This window comes from Triticum aestivum, chromosome 5B, assembly GCF_018294505.1.
Source record: "Triticum aestivum cultivar Chinese Spring chromosome 5B, IWGSC CS RefSeq v2.1, whole genome shotgun sequence".
Classification (NCBI taxonomy): Eukaryota; Viridiplantae; Streptophyta; class Magnoliopsida; order Poales; family Poaceae; genus Triticum; species Triticum aestivum.
In genome coordinates, this window is record NC_057807.1 from 625086720 (window position 1) to 625096601 (window position 9882).

Consider the following 9882-nt stretch of genomic DNA (forward strand, 5'->3'; position numbering starts at 1 on the left):
CTAGTGTTCCTGTAGCTTATATTAGTAGGGTTATTTTTACTGCGTGTCTAGGTGTTTTTCCTAGATTTTATTGTGGTGTATGTTTTTATTTTAGTTTTTTTTTTGTAGCAATAGTTTTTATTAAAAAAAAATAGTAACAGCAAGACGGCCCAGGCGGCCAGCCAGCCAACTACGGGCCAGCTAACCGCGGCCCACCTTTCCCGAGAAGCGGTATGCACCGCGCCCGAAACCTGTAGTCGCCCTGACCCACTGACCAGCGGGCCCCGCATCGCACCCTGTTCATCCTCTCCCCGAGCCACAGGAGCGCCGCGCCGCTCCCGCACCCGAGGCCGAGCCCGACCCGAGCTCGTGCTCCTGGTCCACCTCGAGCGCTCCCGAGCCGCCGTGTGCAAGCAGAAGACCCAGGGCAACCCCGCATCCCCGCCTCGATCTTCCCCGCTGCTACACGCCTCGACTAGGGCAAAGCACATCTCGCGAGGAGCATCGGAGATCGCCGCTGTTCGCCGGGCGATTTCGCCACCGTAAGGGAAATTGGAGCCGCTCCACCCGCTCCCTTCATTTTCCCCGCTCGGTTGCCCGCATTTTGACACGCTTCTGTGGACCAGAGCACACCGGAGCGACCACCCACCGCCGAGCCGACGCACCAGAGCAGCCGCCGTTCACATCCTCGCCGTCGTCAGTAGAGGACGCCCCCGTCTCCGTACTCACCACCACCGCCTCCGCCGCACCCACCCATCACTTCACCCTCGCCGGAGAGTCGCCGGAGGAGCGCCACCGCCGCCGCCGTTTTCCTCTGTACACGGTGAGCACGCGCGCAGCGGAGGTTTTTGGCCAATCACGAACTTCCACGTGGCACCTTGCTACAGGACCCACACAGGAGTCGCTACAGGACCAGGGGTTTCTGTTGTTTTTTTTTTGTTTTCTTTCAGCTAAAACTTCAACTAGCTATATCTTTTATTCTATATATCCAATTTAGATGATTCTTTCTCCTATGCACTCACAATGACCAGAAGAATTTGATAGAACCAAAATTTCACATGTTTGCGCTTTTCAAATTTGAATTCGTTCGAATTTGAATCAAACCTTCTAGAGGCCATAACTCTCAAACCATTTGTCGGTTTTGAGCGTTTCTTTTTGCGTTGTGATCGTAGTGCAATTTAGATGTTTGTACATGTTGTTATGCTGCTGTTCTTGAATTTTAAAATGATTTTCTTGCTGTTGGTTTTATTTGAGTTTCGGTGATTGATTTGTTGATTGTGTGAAACGTGTAGATTGTCCGGAGTGCGACGCGAGCTATTGTCAGGAGTGTGACTTTCTGAACCAGAACCAAGGCAAGTTACATGTTGATCATCCTTTACCTATTGTTTTCTATGCGTGTAGTATATATCACACTTTGAATTTATGCATGTATAGGAATACTATATTATTTTGGCTATGCTGTTGAGTTATCTTCCCGTCCTTGCAAACCGTGGTTGTTGTAGTTGCTATGCTTTGTAGACGGGGGGTGGTTCGTGTATACATTGAGTTTATGTGAGGATTATATATAACTAAATTGAGTAGTAATTAAGGATTTAATTCACCTCTGGGTGGAAGTGGTATTGCTTGGTGTTGAGGAAAGGCATCATGGGGTCTTGCAACTTTTCTAAGGCCATGCGCTCATGAGAGTGCACCCTAAGTGGAATGCCACCCAGGTTCAAAAAGATCAGACAGACTTAGTGACTAGTAGCTTCCATGTGCGGCCACTGGCTATATGGGCTCTGTCTTAGTTGATCAGTTGTTGGAACCCTTGCCCAGACTGTGTCGACACATGTAGCATATGTAGGTGGGATGTGGTCGTCATGTGGTTAATGAAACCTCTTCTGAAAGACTTCGTCTCAATCTTCGGATTGGGTCCAGTGGGTAAAACATACTAAACTCTACAGAGTATTAAAAACTAATCATGATTAGCCGTGTCCCCAGTTATGGACAAATTTGAGCCACTATGCCATTACAATTGTTGGATGATCTTGACAGATGTGACACTTAATAATATTTGTGGGAAACTTAATAAAGGGTAGGTTGGATTTGATTTTGCCAATTCAACCTTGTGTATATAATTGTAGCAATAAAAGAACTAACTAAACATTTGACTATTAGGTAGTTATGAGGACAAAATCAGCTTTCTGCAAAATAAACCCTCAAGCCTTCCTTTTGTTATACTATGCATATACATGTAGGTCTGCTATATTATTATTCCTGTGTAACTTGCCGATACATTCAAAGTATTGACCTATATGGCTGCAACGTCTCATGTTGCAGGGTATTCAGATGAAGAGTAAGGTATCGTTAGGGTCGCGAGTCTGCACTCAGCATCACCAGTGGGCTATGATGGGACTCATCGTTATTTTCTGCTTATTTTCTGTCGTTTGATTGAATAAAGCTAGCCAAGTGCTATGCAGATCGTTTTATTTTATACATCCTGGATCATACATTGAAATAAATAATGCACTTGCTATTCTGGTATTCATCTCCACTGTGTGTGCTAGCGAGTTCGATCTAGGTACTAGTACGGTAAGCACAGAGACTCAAATCCTTCAAGATTTTGTCGTTACAGTTATGTGCAATAAAGCGCCAATGATAGTTTAGCTGCCAGGGTTGCTCAAATAGGCCACGTGTTTCACTTTCACCCCACCGCCCGAAACCGAATGAGCACAAATGGTCCAACTCCAGCTCAAACTCGGACAACCAACGACCGATAAATCAGATTTCCTATTTCACATCTAGATGTGAAATAGTTATCTCACATCTAAATTATACACCACACAATTAAATGATATACGATTCGTGCAAAAATGTTTTTTGCCCTATCGATGTGCCTCGTAGGCTAGTGTCGTTCGCCAAGTTGTTTTTCTGGTTGCTCGTGAGGGTCTGCCTTTAAAAAAAGGGCTGCTACGCGTCGGCCGGCGGATCTTTTTAAATGATCCGCCGCCTCGCAAGCCATCAGATTTAACACAATCTAGTCGCTAAATGTGATCTTCTACCTTTACAACAAGGGATTTTTATATTCGTGACCCTGGTTCCTTAGCTCTACTCATTTATCCCCATGCTCTTAACTTTTGCTCACTTTTTCCCACTTCCTTGCCCGAAACCCTCATAAATGGTCACAACGGAGGATGTCGTCGGGTCAAACTGTTAACCGTTAACTCTGACAAGTGGGGTCGCGATGGACTCTATCGCCTGTTGGACCCGATGAGTGGGGTCGCATGGAGACACATCAGATGAGCTTGTCTGAGGGATCCCCTTGTCTGAACCTCGAGCCACTACAGCACCACGCCGCTCTGCCCCCTCCGTTGTCGTCATGCCCTCCAACCACTAACCCCATTTCGCCTCTGCCACCGTCATGCCCTCCAACCACTAACCCCATTTCGCTTCCGCCGCCGTTGTGCCCTCCGCCAGATCTACCCCCACACCCCCCTCGGGATTAAGCAACGATGTCAGGGGAGCAGGTTCTCAAGTCCATCGACTGTGGAGAGGATTGTGTCGAATCGGCGGCGGATAATTCATGGATTACACCTGGGTAAGCGTCGTTTCCCCTCTAACTGATTTGTTGATTCATAAATTCGGCCCTATTTGACAACTAGTCTCGTGAATCGATCAAATTTTGTTGAATTGTTCCGGGCCTAACCGTAACTTTTTCTTATTTGAATCGAATAGGAATGATTCTACGCTTGCTTTTTGGCTGGCGGTTAGGATGGAAGTTAGTGTGTTGTGTGGTAGAAAACTGCATATGATTACTAGATATTTGTATCCAAAGGTGGTAGAAACAAGTATGTCGTTCAAAGATTTGCTCGCAGCGCTCCGAAATTCTTCATATGGGAGGAGCCCTGCCGATGCTGTTGAACTGAAATTTTTCAACCGTACCGAGCAAAATTTCTCCCACTAACTTGTGATGAGCATCTTGGATTGCTCTTTATTTTGAATGCTGAAAGACGCTTCGGTAAAATCCTTATCTAGGTGCTTCAACCACGCAATGAACGTGACAAGGAGAAGGTTGTTCAGAAATCTTCTGTCTCTGCTAATAGCGAGCACCCCGACACTCCTTGTAGGTCGAAACAAAGCAAAGCTAGCGGTTCTGAAAGTCAAAATATGTCTGCTGCCGCTTCCTGTGCCTCTTCTCCTGTTGGTGCTGCATCCGATGTAGAGCAAGATGCAGAGCCAGACGAAGAGGTGTCTCAAAATGGTGATGAGGATGAGAATATGTTCCCTGATCTTGTAGATACTGTCAGTATACTACATGCTTGCAAAAAATCATGATGAAATACATTGACATGAGGGCTACACAAAAAGAACACTATATAGACACGACGATTTTCTCTTTTTTGTGTAGCTTATGAATCAATGTATTTTCTGATGAAACTTTATACATGTGTAGTACACATTCATATGTCAATATGGATTTTTTTTTTCAATTTTTTTTGAAACTTTGAAACGTGATTTTTGAATGTTTCAAAAAAGGGCTCCATGTAGCCTGAGCACCAAAACGTTGCATCCCTCCCACACGCCCTACCGCAGGAACGAGATCCTTTGACGTACAAACAAGCTATTGCATAGGGACGTTGTTGCATCCTGAGGCCTGGTCTCTCTTAAAGCCGTGCACATGGTCAATGGGATGGGATCGCCGAAAGCAGCATTAGAGCAACTCTAGCAGACCCCGCAAAAGGCCCCGACCCGCAAAATAACCGCCAAAATGTGGGTCGGCGCAAAAACTCCCGCACGAACATACTCCACATTCGCGTCTGACCCGGAATTTTTTTTGCGGGGGACGGCAAAAGATCTCCCCCGACCTCTAGTTTCACGGGGCAGGAGCACGACCCGAGCTCGACCCCTATCCGGAGCGAGATTTGGCGGGAGGGACATTTCCACGCGGTCGTTCCCGCTCCTCGCACCCTCCACCACCATTGCCCCCGCCACCTCCCGCTCCGGTTCATCTTCCCCGGCGGTCTTTCGCCGCCATGGATGACACCTTGCTATCCCTCGTCTCCGTCGAGGTCGCGCACGCTCAATCCCCTTGGGCGGATCTCATCGCCGGCCATGTTGGCCCCGCCGTCGCCCAAGGTGCCACCACGACTGCCCGCAAGCCTCAGGGCAACGTGCTCGTGCAGGGCGGGAACCCGGCTGCCCCCACCGACAGGGCCCGCGCTCCGGGTGCCAACGTGGCTGCGCGATCCCGGCCGGCGGCGGTGAAGGTTGCCAAGGTCCTGGGCGCAAAGTGGAGGAAGATTTCAGCTACAAAGCGGCCGGCTACTTCATCCACTCCCTACGTCCCGGAAAGAGGTTCCCCGGCGATCCCGCTCAACATTGTTGCTCCCACCGCAGCCGATGTGTTCGACGAAATGGGCGCAAGGTATGACTCGGTCATCCGTTCACTCTTCAGTCATGAAAATTTTCTTTGCTTTCGCGATAGATCATGACTAGTTGTTCGCTATAGCGGTGGTTCGAACAATGCAACTGCCGAGTTTGTGAACTTGTTGGACACAAACGCCGTTGACATCGATGAGGCCCCATTCGACGCATTTGAATAAAATGAAACGGAGGGCGGCGTGGATGACCATGGGGTGAATAAGAATTGGAGGAGATCGAAGAGATGGCGTATGAGCAATCTCAAGCAAAGAGTGGAAAAAGCCAGAGATCGAAGAACTACACGATCTTGGAAGATCAAATCTTGATCAAGGCATGGAGTGCGGTATCTCTTGATGCATGCACGGGTACTTCTCAAACCCCCAAGAGGTATTGGCAAAGGATCGAAGATCAATACTTCCGCATGATGGCAAGGTTTTCCAATAGGACTCCATGCACCTTTCGGTCGCTCCAAGGGCGTTGGGACGTGATCAAGCCCATTTGCAGCCGTTGGGCAGCTCGCTTGGAGCAAGTACGCAATGCACCTCCAAGTGGAACCGTGGAGTCCTACTATGTGAGTTCATTTTGCCTTTGTTCAAGTTGTGCACATCATATTGCATCATTCAAAATGATTGCATCATATGAAACATTCGCATCGTTCTAATTGTGTAGGACAAAATTTCCCAACAAAGATACAAAGACATGGAGGCTTCGGAAGGCAGAATCTTCAAACTAGAGCATTGTTGGGAGTTGCTTAAGAATTGCGACAAGTGGGCCTTGATAGAGAAAGAATCCCCACCGAAGATAGATTCACTTACAAACATGGATGGAGATGAGGATGATGATGGCCCAAGGAACTTGAACAAGCCCGATGGCGATAAGAAGACTAGGGAGAAGATCAAGAGAGAGCAGAAGCATCGAGTTTGAGGGAGAAGATTGATGCCATGGTGCAATCAAATGAGATGATGCTTTTGAAGTCGTTGGAGATCAAGAAAGAGTTGGCCGAGAAGAAGGCACGTGAGAAGCAAGAGAAATGGCAGTTGCTCAAGGAAGAGGGGCTGCTGAAAGGACCATGATGTCGCCTAGAGGGGGGGTGAATAGGCGTTTTAAAATCTTTTACGGATTTGGCTATATCCTAATGCGGAAATAAACTAAGCGGATACTTTTCAAACACAAATCCTAGATATACTAGGCTCACTAAGTGCACCAACAACTTAGCATAAACAAGATGAGAACAACGAGGATATGAGTAAGCACAAGTAAGTTACACAAACTTACTCAATGTATATCACGAGACATGGAAATGAATAATACACACACCCACAAGTAGGCAATACAAGCTTACACAAATTGTATCACAATATATGGAATTGAATGATACAAGCAAACTCAAGTAAGCAATAAAAGCTTACACAAGATATGTTACAAGCTAGCAATTCACACTAAAAACAAGATAGAACAATAGTAGGAAGTATCAATTGCGGACTATAAAGTGTTGGCCTAAATAATCTCTATGATATGGTAACCAACACAATATAATGAGGACAACAAGAATAGTGAATGTGCGGTCAAGTGACCAAGGTAAACCACAAGTAAGGAGTTAGGGTTAGGGATAACTGAAGTCACGGAGACGATGATGTATCCCAATGTTCACTTCCTTGGAGGGAACCTAGTCACCGTTAGAGAGGTGGATGTTACCACGAAGGCACACCAACGCCACGAAGGCTCACCCTATTCTCCTTGAGATATCACCACGAAGGCGATTCCCAACCACTAGTGGAAGACCTTGAGGTGGCCTCCAAACCTTCGCAAACTTTCCGAGGGACAAATCACAAGTTGATTCCTCACCGGAGCACTCCTACCGCCTAGGAGTCTCCAACCTCCAAGAGTAACAAGATCAAGGGGGGAAATGCTCAAGACTTGCTCAAATCACGAATTCCTTTGGTCAAGAGAAGGAGAGGGAGTGGATCTATCACTTGATTGGAAAAACTCTCAAGAACTCTCACGAATCTCTCCGGGATCTAAGATTTGGTGTAGGAGAAGTGAGAGGGAGCCACTTGTGTTCCTGGGGCGATTTGGGATGAAGTGGTCAACCCTCTACCAAATTAGTAGAGGGATATATATAGAGGGCCTAGAAAACTAGCCGTTTGTGAGTAAGTGACAGCGCCGGGCCGGACATCCGGGCAAGGGCCGGACATCCGGGCAAGTGCCGGACATCCGGCGGGCACAACCAACATTTGAAAACAGGTTCTGGAATTTGCGGGCCGGATTTCCAGGAGGATCCCGGACATCCGGGGCGACCCGGAAGCCCGGACATCCGGCCAAGTCCCGGATGTCCGGCCATAAAAATAAAACAGCAGGAACCCCAAAACTGAAACATGCATAACTTTTACATCCGGACTCCGATTTTGATGATCTTGGGCTCGTTTTGAAGTTATGGAAAAACTCCAGGTCCTCACATATAGAACCACCCAAGATAAGCCATAATGGAGGGTGCAAAGCATGCAATGGTTATACATATACTTTGGGGAACCTAGTTGGCTTTGGATTTTCTTTTGAGATATGTAGGCGTATTGTATTTGTATTGGATAGGAGCGAAATATGCCTATGTTGGAAAATGATGTGAGAAGAATAGAAATAGATGATGTTGACTTGAGCAAATCCATCACTAACCCCTTTGATCCCCTCTTAATAGTGCGGGATCCCTATAACTCAAGAATCATAAAAGAACTATACTAGATAGCTTCCGAAAACTCATTCCTGAGCATATTTTTCTTCGGTGGTCATCTCTCCACAACACTAACGCCAAAGGAACTAATACCTTTGACTCAAGCCTTTCACTTGAGCTTGATGTTAATGTTTCTTCTTGGCTCAAGTTGAAGGCAAGACATTGGTGAGGTCTTCAAGTAGCTCCCCCATACACAATATGGGAGGCTTTGCTTTGTATTCATCTTCACTTGTCCATCATGTGATCATCCACAAGCTTCAAGCATGTAATCCCTCGGGATGGTTATCTTGAACTTGCCATTATCAACCATGATCACCAACACTTGATGTTATCCTCTCATAGACACTTGAAATCTCTCTCTCGATGCGAGCCCATGAGAATCACCTAACCCTCAAAAACATAGACAACACATAGTATGGGTTAGTACACAGAGTGCAATTGATAATTTCTTATCATACCACAAGATCTTATGTGGTGCATCATTTGCGCTCGTGTGTTAACCATTTAGAGTTCAATCTCCGAGCTTCAACTTGGTCAACCGATATCTCTACTCCATGTTTAATCTTGATATCATGAAGGGTATATTGAATTCTTCACTTGAATATCTTGCTCAATCATGACTCAACACATGAGTCCATTATGATCATATCTTTGAGCCACTCCTAGAATTCATCATTCAAATCATCCTTTTAAGATCTTGATCCATTATGGCTCAAACCATAGCTCTAAGCATGGCAACCCTTAAGATACTCCAATGAACTCCATTTTGATCAACTCGATGTAATTGTTGCTTCAAAGGAGTTTTGTTCCATTATTCTTCTGTCATTTTCCAATGGGACTAATCTTCAAATGTATATCTCAATGCAAACATTAGTCCATAAGGATTGTCATTAATTAATTACCAAAGACACACATGGGGACTACTTGTACTTTCAATCTCCCCCATTTTGGTAATTGATGACAATCTCAACAAGAGGGTTTATATAATGAATTTTTAAACAATCGTGCAATTTATCCGAGGATAAATTGTATACTTGGGATGGTTGTACTATCATCAAGACACTACGCAAGCATTTGATGATAGTACACCCATAGTATATAGAGCAAACTACCCCACAATATATGCATGTGTGAATGAACTTTGAATGTCATTGCATATATCGGTTGACATAAACTAGGAGGAGATTTCTCTATATACAATACTCATTCATGCAATATGAATATATAACAAGGGTAGATATGCATGAGTGACAACAAGAACTACAAAAGATATTTATGTTAAACCCTCTAAACTTCTCCCCCATTGGCACCAAATGCCAAAATGGAAGACAAAACATCTAGCAGACCAATATAGTATGAGTTCGTCCTTGATGTGTGCATATCACAACATGTGAGTGAAAACAAATGCACATATTCAATGATGAACAGTTAAAGGAGCTCGGAATCTATAGAATGCAATCAGATACGAAGATATGAACCTTTTAATGTATAAACATTTCTATGTGGCCAATAATAATCATTATATGTATCCATAAAGAAATTCGTATACACAAAAAGAAAGGTTACAATTGATAAGAACATGATATCCACAAGTGAATCCACTATTATACAACTTGAGCCTAGTCATAATAGCAAGGTACATGGCACAAAGCTCATGGCACAAATTGATCTCATTTGCATAACACAAAGTGAAGCAAGCAATCAAAAGATCCGACGAGCCAAAATGATAAAAGAATATTACGATTTGGGTAAAGGAGTGTTCTAAGGAAAATAGAGAA

At 45.2% G+C, this 9882-nt stretch overlaps 1 long non-coding RNA gene across 1 annotated transcript; it reads left to right on the forward strand.

Moving 5' to 3' along the window:
- The first annotated feature begins 290 nt into the window (after positions 1-290).
- On the forward strand, positions 291-1564 carry LOC123117230 (uncharacterized). Its single transcript, XR_006457311.1, has 3 exons — positions 291-521; positions 606-802; positions 1272-1564. It is a non-coding gene; the product is annotated as an uncharacterized lncRNA (long non-coding RNA).
- Positions 1565-9882: the final 8318 nt, after the last annotated feature.